Source organism: Olea europaea, chromosome 5 (genome assembly GCF_002742605.1).
Source record: "Olea europaea var. sylvestris chromosome 5, O_europaea_v1, whole genome shotgun sequence".
NCBI lineage: Eukaryota > Viridiplantae > Streptophyta > Magnoliopsida > Lamiales > Oleaceae > Olea > Olea europaea.
Window position 1 is genome coordinate 7,060,209 of NC_036241.1, and position 10,401 is coordinate 7,070,609.

At 31.8% G+C, this 10,401-nt stretch overlaps 1 long non-coding RNA gene across 3 annotated transcripts; it reads left to right on the top strand.

Moving 5' to 3' along the window:
- The first annotated feature begins 3,926 nt into the window (after positions 1-3,926).
- Positions 3,927-10,113, top strand: LOC111394513. Of its 3 annotated transcripts, none has more exons than XR_002702626.1 (3): positions 3,927-3,981; positions 8,762-8,885; positions 9,922-10,113. It is a non-coding gene; the product is annotated as an uncharacterized LOC111394513 (long non-coding RNA). The 3 variants fall into 3 exon arrangements; XR_002702625.1 differs by lacking the exon at positions 3,927-3,981 and adding an exon at positions 3,999-5,324; XR_002702624.1 differs by lacking the exon at positions 3,927-3,981 and having other exon boundaries at positions 8,357-8,885.
- The last annotated feature ends 288 nt before the right edge of the window (positions 10,114-10,401 follow it).

Genomic DNA, 10,401 nt, shown 5'->3' on the forward strand with positions numbered 1-10,401 from the left:
ATTCATCATCAACATTAGCTGCCGGAACCTCCTCTTATGTGGTGGATGAGATCACCCTTCGAAGATAAGAAAAAGTGTCATTTGAAAATAAATACGAAACTTTAATCTGATTGATTTTACTGTTTATTAGATTAGTGTACTGCAAATAGTCTAACTTTGAACACAACCCATTCCTTCCTTGAAGTATTCTTGAGAAAGTGTTAATTTGAATTTTTTTTTTTTTGAAAGGTTTTAAATACGTGATCTTTAATTAAGAATGTAATTAGGAATGATCATTACTTATTAATAGAAATCGTGAATTGAAATAGTTTGGCTTTTAATATGTTCAAATTGCTAACGAATTAAGAAATCTAAATAAAAAGAAGGTGGAATCAATGAAATCTTGCTTGGTCTTCACTATGAACTTGAGTAAGGAGTAGATCTTTTTGTTTTGGGCTTTCAAGAAATATTTGCAAGGGAGAACTCCTTCCTTGTTGCTAAGCTGTTTGTTCAATTGTCTAAGTGATTATTTTAATATTGATTTCAATCATTTATTTCAGGAAAAAAGGAATTAATTTGATTCATTTTGCAAGTTTAACTTTCGAACCACAAATAATTTATGAAGGATAGGCAATTAAAGTCTATGAATTGTAGTTAAACATTATAGCATCGAACTGCAGTTGGACGTTGAATTGATTAGATGAAGGATTTCTTTCAGGCAGATTCATTCAAGGTGTTAAAGAGTTTATTGAATTTGCTATGTCTCGAACAAAAGTAGGAGATATGATCAAATGTTCACGTTCTATATTTAAGAACACAAGATTTCTAAAAGAAGATGATGTGAAATTTCATCATTACAAAAATGGATTTACAAGGGACTATACACCGTGGAAACACATAGAGAACCATTCAATTTCAATTGTCTAGATTTGGCTAAATCCTCAACAGCACAAGCTACAACAAATGATAGCCATGAAGCAATAGTGATAGACCCCGTGATGGGATACGCTCTGAGATGGCTTGCCTAGCAGGTCAAGATTGACCTTCCCAGTCATTGAAAGGATCGCAGAGACCCACCACACTCATTTAGAGGCCTTTACAAGCATGATGGCACCTAAAACGTACAATAATTATATCAATCCAAATGTTTGTGCTTATAAGGAACAAGTCCCAAATCAACATACAAAAAATTTCTTTGGACTATTGGAAGAAGCTGACAAACTTATGTGGACTAGTTGTAGTAAGTACACAAACCTTCATATTGTGGCACGACTATTGAATCTGTCGTCTAAAGTTAATATGCCTACAGCATGTTATGATCATGTGTTGTCTATCATTAAGTAAATACCTAGGAGGTGACCGAATAGCATGTTAGTGTTATGAAGATCCATGCTTGTGTGAATAATTGCATGTTGTACTACAAAGAAACTAAGAGCATGACTTAGTGTCCTACGTATTTTAGTCTATGATATAAAGAGAAGGTGTCTCTATTTGGACATATGGTACCTTGGTAGGTACTACAATATCTACCTCTAACTTTTAGGCTTCAACATTTGTATATGTCAAGACATGCTGCATGGCATATGTTATGGCACTCAAAGAATCAATTAATTGATAATGAAATACAAGGTATGGAAGTAATTTGATAAAAAATTTCCTCAATTTTCCCTTAAGCCATGTGGTGTACGCATTATTTTATGTACAGATGGGTTCAACTCCTTTAGGTTGTCAAATGTGCAATATTCATGTTGGCTAGTAATCATTACTATGTACAATCTTCCACCATGGATGTGCACGCGACAAGACAACTTGTTTTTTAGTGTGGTTATCCCATGACCAAAGAATCTAGGGAAAATTTTGGATGTTTATTTGCATCCTCTCATTGACATACTGAAAGTACTTTGGGATGAAGGTGTTGAAACGTATGAAATAAAAATGAAGAAGAATTTTTAGTTGAAAGCTGCATTGATTAGACTATTAGTGATTTCGTTAAGACCTAAAGTCTTGTTTATACTGTATAGGTCAAACTAAAATTTTCAAGCTTAAAAATGGAGGAAAACATCTTTTGTTTATTGTCACAGTCAACTTCTACAACTTGACCATACATTTAGTGAATAAAAAGACAAATCTTATGAAGGTAGAGTTGAGAAGGATATGGCACTATAGGCTAACCGGTGAAGAGCGTACAATAATTATATCAATCCAAATGTTTGTGCTTATAAGGAACAAGTCCCAAATCAACATACAAAAAATTTCTTTGGACTATTGGAAGAAGCTGACAAACTTATGTGGACTAGTTGTAGTAAGTACACAAACCTTCATATTGTGGCACGACTATTGAATCTGTCGTCTAAAGTTAATATGCCTACAGCATGTTATGATCATGTGTTGTCTATCATTAAGTAAATACCTAGGAGGTGACCGAATAGCATGTTAGTGTTATGAAGATCCATGCTTGTGTGAATAATTGCATGTTGTACTACAAAGAAACTAAGAGCATGACTTAGTGTCCTACGTATTTTAGTCTATGATATAAAGAGAAGGTGTCTCTATTTGGACATATGGTACCTTGGTAGGTACTACAATATCTACCTCTAACTTTTAGGCTTCAACATTTGTATATGTCAAGACATGCTGCATGGCATATGTTATGGCACTCAAAGAATCAATTAATTGATAATGAAATACAAGGTATGGAAGTAATTTGATAAAAAATTTCCTCAATTTTCCCTTAAGCCATGTGGTGTACGCATTATTTTATGTACAGATGGGTTCGACTCCTTTAGGTTGTCAAATGTGCAATATTCATGTTGGCTAGTAATCATTACTATGTACAATCTTCCACCATGGATGTGCACGCGACAAGACAACTTGTTTTTTAGTGTGGTTATCCCATGACCAAAGAATCTAGGGAAAATTTTGGATGTTTATTTGCATCCTCTCATTGACATACTGAAAGTACTTTGGGATGAAGGTGTTGAAACGTATGAAATAAAAATGAAGAAGAATTTTTAGTTGAAAGCTGCATTGATTAGACTATTAGTGATTTCGTTAAGACCTAAAGTCTTGTTTATACTGTATAGGTCAAACTAAAATTTTCAAGCTTAAAAATGGAGGAAAACATCTTTTGTTTATTGTCACAGTCAACTTCTACAACTTGACCATACATTTAGTGAATAAAAAGACAAATCTTATGAAGGTAGAGTTGAGAAGGATATGGCACTATAGGCTAACCGGTGAAGAGTTGTGAAGTATAGTGGAGAACTTCCTCCACATTGCAAGTGGTAGAGATGATAAGAGAAAAGAAATCAAAGGTTTTGATCATAGCCATGATTGGGTGAAGAGAAGCATTTTCTGGGCGTTGCCTTATTAAGATACAAATTTTATAAGGCATAATTTAGATGTGATGTACATTGACAAGAATGTATTCGAAAATATATTCAACACAATTATGGATATGAAATGGAAAACTAATGACAACTTCAAGGCTAGAAAGGATTTGGAGCTTTATTGCAATCCTTGGGAGCTTCATATATATGAAGATGAAAGAGGAAAGCTATCTATGCCAAAGGCCTCCTATAACTGAACTCATGTACAAAAATGAGAAGTATGTAGTTAAATTAGGAATCTAAGAATGCATGACGGTTATGCATCAAACATTTTATGTTGTGTTTAGGGTGATTGTGAGTTTTATAGAATGAAGAGCTATGATGGTCATATTTTTATGCAAAGATTGCTACTGATTGTACTTAAAAACTTGTTGCCCAAACCAATTTGGGAAGCTTTAACTGAACTCGACTATTTTTTAGGGATATATGCTCCATTATTTTGAGGGTTAAAGATATGGAGCAATTGGAACAAAATATTTTTTGACATTATGCAAGCTTGAAAAGATATTTCCATCAGGATTTTTTTTATTCAATGAAGCATTTACCTGTTCATTTTGCAGATGAAGAAAAGGTTAGAGTCTTATGCAGCATTGTTGGATGTATCCTTTAAGAGGTAGCAAAGGCCTCAATATTTAATTTACCTTCTAAAGTCTAAAAGATATTGATTTCATGTATCATTGGTTCCTACGCTACTTAGAAAATAAGGTGAAAAATCGAACTCATATTAAGGCATACTAAGTGTAGAAGACGTCAACTTTTTGCTCTTTGTATTTTGATCAAAATATTCAACGAGATTGAGTCATGCATTGAGGAATGATGATGGAGGTCTTATTGATCTCCAAGGGAGACTATCGATTTTTACCTATCCTAGACTACCCTTTGGCATTCAATGTCTTAATAGCAAATTAATGATAAATGAGGAATTCAGAGCATCTTCAATAAGTGTGCTTTTGAATTGGAGAAAGTAACCCCTTTTAGGGTGTAAGTTGTTATAATTACATTTCCAATATATATTGAACTATATGCTTAGTTAGCAACATTTACAATTTCTCATAGCACATGTAGGGAGCTTGATAAACATATGAGAATGTTGTTTGCCCAAATGTCTGACGCACAATTTGATTATTTACAGAAAGAATATTTTCATGTTGGTTGAGGGAATACGTATGTGATTTTGTCTCAATTACCCCCAAAAAGTATTTTGAAAAATGAGTTTAATACATATTATTTCTTTTGTTTAGGTTTTGGAAAATCATAATAAAGTTTATAATTGCATAAAGGATTTGGCTATAGGACCCTCTCATAGACTGAATTGGTATAATGAATATTTTGTCAATAGTTTTAAGTTTCACACTTTAGATTATGAGTCCCACAAAACAACAATGAATAGTGGTATGTTAGTGCTAGGAAGTCATTATAATGAGTATGAACGTGACTACTATGGTAAGTTATCTGAAATACTAGGAGTTTGGTTATTTAGGAGACATTGAAAAAAAAAAGGTAACCTTATTCAAGTGTGATTGGTTTGACATCAATGGTGGATTTAGAATCCATCGACGATTCGGTCTTGTCCAACTTAATCATAAGAAGAAATTACAAACAAATGTTGTGCTTATACTTTCTCAACAAGTATATTCACATATTTTCCAACGAAGGATAGAGATAGACTTAATATGTTGGGGGTTGTGAAAACAAAAGCAAGAAATGTTCCTAACATACTAGGAATCATATCGAAGAATGAAAAGTGTAATGTATGGGTGAAACTTGCATTCCAAGATGATCAACCACCACTTACCCAGCAACCTGTTCGAATAACTTCAAAGTTCAATTTCCAAATTTAGTTTCTACTAATGTTGGGGATGAATCTAAGATGTTCAATATAGATCCAAAAGGTTTAATGTAGAAGAAAATACAGAGCCAGACGATGTTGACAGTGGTGATGGCTTCACAACAAGTGTAAGTGAAAGACAAAATTGTACTATTATTATTGTAGTCATTTTTAGTTTATTATTCTTCTTATTGTTCATATTTTTCAAGTGCTATGTGTAGGAAAACATTTGACCCATATATGGAAAAGGTGTAAGTGTTATATCCTAAGTCCAATCAACTTTGGATATAAACACTTCTAATATATTATTGATGCAATTTTATGGCAGATCTATTATTTAATCAATATTCAATTAAATTAATCAATAGAGTACGTATATTTAAATTTTAGTAATTTGTTAATCATAAAGAGTTGTAATTGTGAGATACAAATTTCTTATGACCGATCTTAAGTCATCCATAGTCGTAAGTAATAACGAGATAAGAATATTGTTATTCTGGATAGACCATCACGTGTAGTATTTCTTACTTGCGAAGTAAGTAGTTGATCTCAAAGCTAAAGTGTGGTGACATTTAAATGAATACATGGATGCTTTGTTATAAAACAGAACATTGCAGACCTACTGGAGATATTCAACTTGGGTAACTAAGCGTTAGTGGTTAATCTTTAATAATTTGTAGTGAAATTGATCATTCAACTTGAGGTCATCATAATACCTTGTATGAGGACAACATATTTCAGTGATGTTGGAAGTTCTCTACCAAGGGGCTGCTAATACGGTATCGTTCGAGTATGTCAAGAATCATATGAAGGTTGAATCATCGATAGAGGATTTGTTACTCTTAGATAATAAGAGACTATAATCTACATTTCATCCAGTGAAATTGATAATGATATCCTTGGCTAGGTACACTCATAATTCTAAAATGAGTTTCGACTTGCATTGACTTCATGGTGGGATAAAATATTTGATTAATAATCGAGATTGACACATATCTATATCTCGTAATTCATCAGATCATATTGATGAAAGGATTATAGTTTTATGATAAACGAACAAGTTTGATTTTGCCATACCTTGTGACATTTTTCGTCACGTGTATTGTCTTGACACATTGTTAGATGTCAATTTGGGTCGACGAATGTGAATTTGTGATAAATTAAAAATGAATATTTTAATTTACCAATTTTAATTAGATCAAAATAATAATCCACATCATTAGATATCGTAATTAAAAACCTAATAGGTCACACACAAAAGAAGAACTAGAATAATGATATTTAACAATTAAATAATTGACAGATGTTGGATAATTAATTAATTGGGTTGCTTGTTAATAAGCCCAAATTAACTAATTTGATTAATTAATTCATGAAATAAATTTAATTAATTGGATTAATTAAATATTGGATCGGATTAAGTTAGAATAAGGGCCAAGTTCACTTGCTCTTATATTAATAGGTTGCTAGGTTTGAAAATTTCAATAGAGAACATAATTAGTCTTGCTAGTATAAGAAAAGTAAAAATCCTAGTTCTTTCAATTTTATTCTCTACGTAGATTTTTATTGGAGGCTAGACAATTGGACAGCCGTGAATTGCAGATCATGATTGTTCGCGTTCAAGAAAAGTAAAGAAGTTTGTAGAATTCAACATAAGTATAATTCTTTATATCAATTTTTCTCTAAACGCAAAGAAGATTATTGAAGTAGACGTTTAAGATCACTTACAGAATGTCAAACGAGAGTTTTCCCGAACAATACTATATACTAAACAACCAAACAAATAAAAATAAATAAATCTGCCCAGCCACACACCGCAGCAAACAGGGAACAAACAAATTTTTTGGTTAAATTCCATTGTTTAGGGCTCCGAAACTGCCTTTTTGTTTTTTAAATTATTTATTTATTTATTTTTTTTTTTGTATTTTTTGAATGAAGAAGGATATAATTAAATTTAGGGCTTTGAATTTTCATCATTATTTAGATATGAATGTTCTCGTTTATTCATTTGTAAAAGCAACTAACATTCTAGAAAGTTACTTGGGTATCCAATTTTAGTTAAGGGATAATCGATCTTCAACAAAATGTTCCCTCAAGGCTTGAGGAATTGGGAAGTAAATTTCAGCTAACATTCTCTCGAGGCTTGACGAATTAGGAATTGGATTTCAATGAAAGTTTCCTCAAGGCTTGATGAATTGAGAATTGAACTTTGAACTTTCGATCAAGGCCTCAAGAATTGAGAATTGAAACGTTCCCTTGAGGTATTAGAAATTGAACTTCAACATACATTTTCTCGAGGCTTGAGGAATTGGGAATTGGACTTCAATGAAAGTTCCTTCAAGGCTTGAATATGTGGAATTGAATACATAGGAAGAAAACATTAATTAATTTGAATTCAATGAGAAAGCGCAATAACTATAACATGATTGAGCGGTTGATGAAGTATACTTAATTATACCGAGTTCGAGATCCACATGATGTAATCAAATAACAAATTTTCAATTTGTTATTCAGTATTTTCAACTAATTTGAAAAGATTTAAGATTTAATGGCCTTTTTTTTTTTTTTTTTTTTTTTTTCCAAAATTCAGTACTTCATACAAATGAATAGCAAAATATCATCTATAAGAATGATCAAAATTCAGCATTTACAAAATTTATCCCACTATCTAATTCATCTAATCCCTCCCAATATTTCAACCTTTCCCTAAAATTCTTCCAAAATGTTTTCAATCGTTCATTCCCTCATTTTTTTTCCCATATACCACATTCTTCCATCATTTAGCTTATGCAAAGTTTATAGCATCCTCATCACTTTTTTCAACCCTTTGATCCTTTTCAAAACTCAAACTGAAATTAACTTCAACTGAAGATGACTAATCGAGTAAGATGGAATTCCATGCCTAGGGTTCCCATGAGGAGGACAATAATTGGACTAAGAATGAATCTGAGGATGCTGATGGCTCTCTTTGTGAAGCCTTAATTGTAGAAAAAGTAGTCCTAACCACGATACTAATGGTTGTGCAGATGAATCTAGAAAAACCTCTTTAACCATGGGAGATAATAGGCATTTATCTGAACTTATTTTTGGAGATTTCATTTTGAATGTAAAATGATGTCACTGATTTTAAATGGACTGAATGACTCTGGGAGACAGAAAATATACAATGGCTTATCATGTCCATTTTCTAGTTGATGAAATGGGGTAGTTTTAAACAGCATATATATTTTTGGATGAATGTTTTTCCATTTTGTTCCATGGTATATTTTCAATGTCCTTTATAGAGTCCATTCCCTATAACATTGTTTAATATTATTACATTAGAGTAAGGTGATAACTATACAAGTTTGAAGTTGAGGTAAATATTGTGATATTTTTACTATACTTCTTGAAGTCCATTCTCTGCTACAATATGATTTCATTTTATCACATTTTAATTCATTTTTGAAGTCGCATTCACTGCTTCAATCTAGTTTAATGTTGAATTGGCAAATATGTATTTTCACCATTTCTGGTTAAGTTCTGTTTTTTAAGTCATGGTCATCTTGTGCTTTCATGCTTGTAGATTCATTACTCCCTCGATATCGTGTACTGTAAGTGCCAATTTGAAGGCTTACTTGGGCGGACATTATCCTATGTTTAGTTTGGTACCAGCTGACACAAAAAAGTTCTTGTGGGAAAGATTTTAGGTAATATATATTTCTTTTAAATATACTTATGTCTCTATTTATTATATTGTTTGTTTCATACTAATGGTTGGTACCTACATTAGCAACAATGCTCATGACCAAATATAAAGACAACGAGGGGGGATAAGTCATAGAATACCACCCAACTAATCGACTGTGAGATATATTTTTTTTACTCAAAAGAAGGCTAAGGAAAATAGCAAGTCTGAAACTATAAATAATTGAAAGGGATATAGACCCCCATGGTTAAGTGTAGGGCACTGGGATGAGATAATTGAGAAACAATGGAACAATGAAAGAAGGAAGAAGTCTAAACTTGGTCGTGATAACTGACTGACTGTAAAGTCAGGAACCATCACTAAGCACGTTGTTTATTAAATAATAATTGCTGTCCATGAGCAGAGGCTGATAATGTTTAACGTGCATGACTCAATTGCATAGACAATTGACATATTATATATGAGTATATTATTCTATAAATTATGTTCATTTTATACCAGAATTTCATTTGTTCATTCGTTAGAAGAGCTTTCTCTATGCATTTTATATTAGATGTGGGAAAAATCAGCATGTTCTGTCTTTATTTTTAGCTTGTTCGGTCTGAAATCAAATTGGGAAAAATAATCATGTTCTGTCTTTATTTTTAGCATGTTCTATCTAAAATCAAGTTGGAAAAAACAGCATGTCTATCTTTATACTCTGCATATTCAGTCTTTAATTTTAGAATATCCTACCTGAAAAATCAAATGATCTATCAAGAGAATAATCAGTTGTCTATGACATTTAGCAAAGAAAGCTTGTGCAACAGAGAAATCATTGTACTGATAGATTTTAACTAATTCTTCTTGTCTGCATCAGTACTTTCTATACAAGGATTAAATACCAATTTCTGTTTTACAACATCATTGAGAAATCATGACTTAAATACGTACAATTTATATACAGTATGCATGAAATGATGTTTGATTTATTTCTTATCAAGAATCTTTTAAACTAAACTTTTCATTTATTGCTTATTTCTGGCATGAAAAATTAGACAAGCCACTTGCTGCTTCACAATTGTTCGAACGTGTACACTATCAAGAGAAGGGAGAAGGAGACTTTGCACACAACAAATCACGGATTGTATGTGTAACGACCCAAATATTTTTGTTTTTTTTTATTCTATTTTATTTGAGTTTAGATCGCAACCAAAATTTTCTTATTAAAGGAAAGGAATTTAAAACCGCATCGCATGGAATGTATAACATCATGTGACAATAATTTACTAAAATTTGTTGTAGAGAAATTTTTCAAATCTCATAATTATTTATTCTCTTAAAAATGAGACTTTTCCCAAAACCATAATATGTTCTTACATGTTTGGATATATCTCAAATTCTTAAATAAATCCTAGAATTCAATTTTATGTGTAACTGAGGAATTCCAACAACAACATATATACAAATATGCAATTTCGGCGACTTAGTCCAATGAAGCATAATACCCGTAACTAATTTATAATTTAAACATTGGG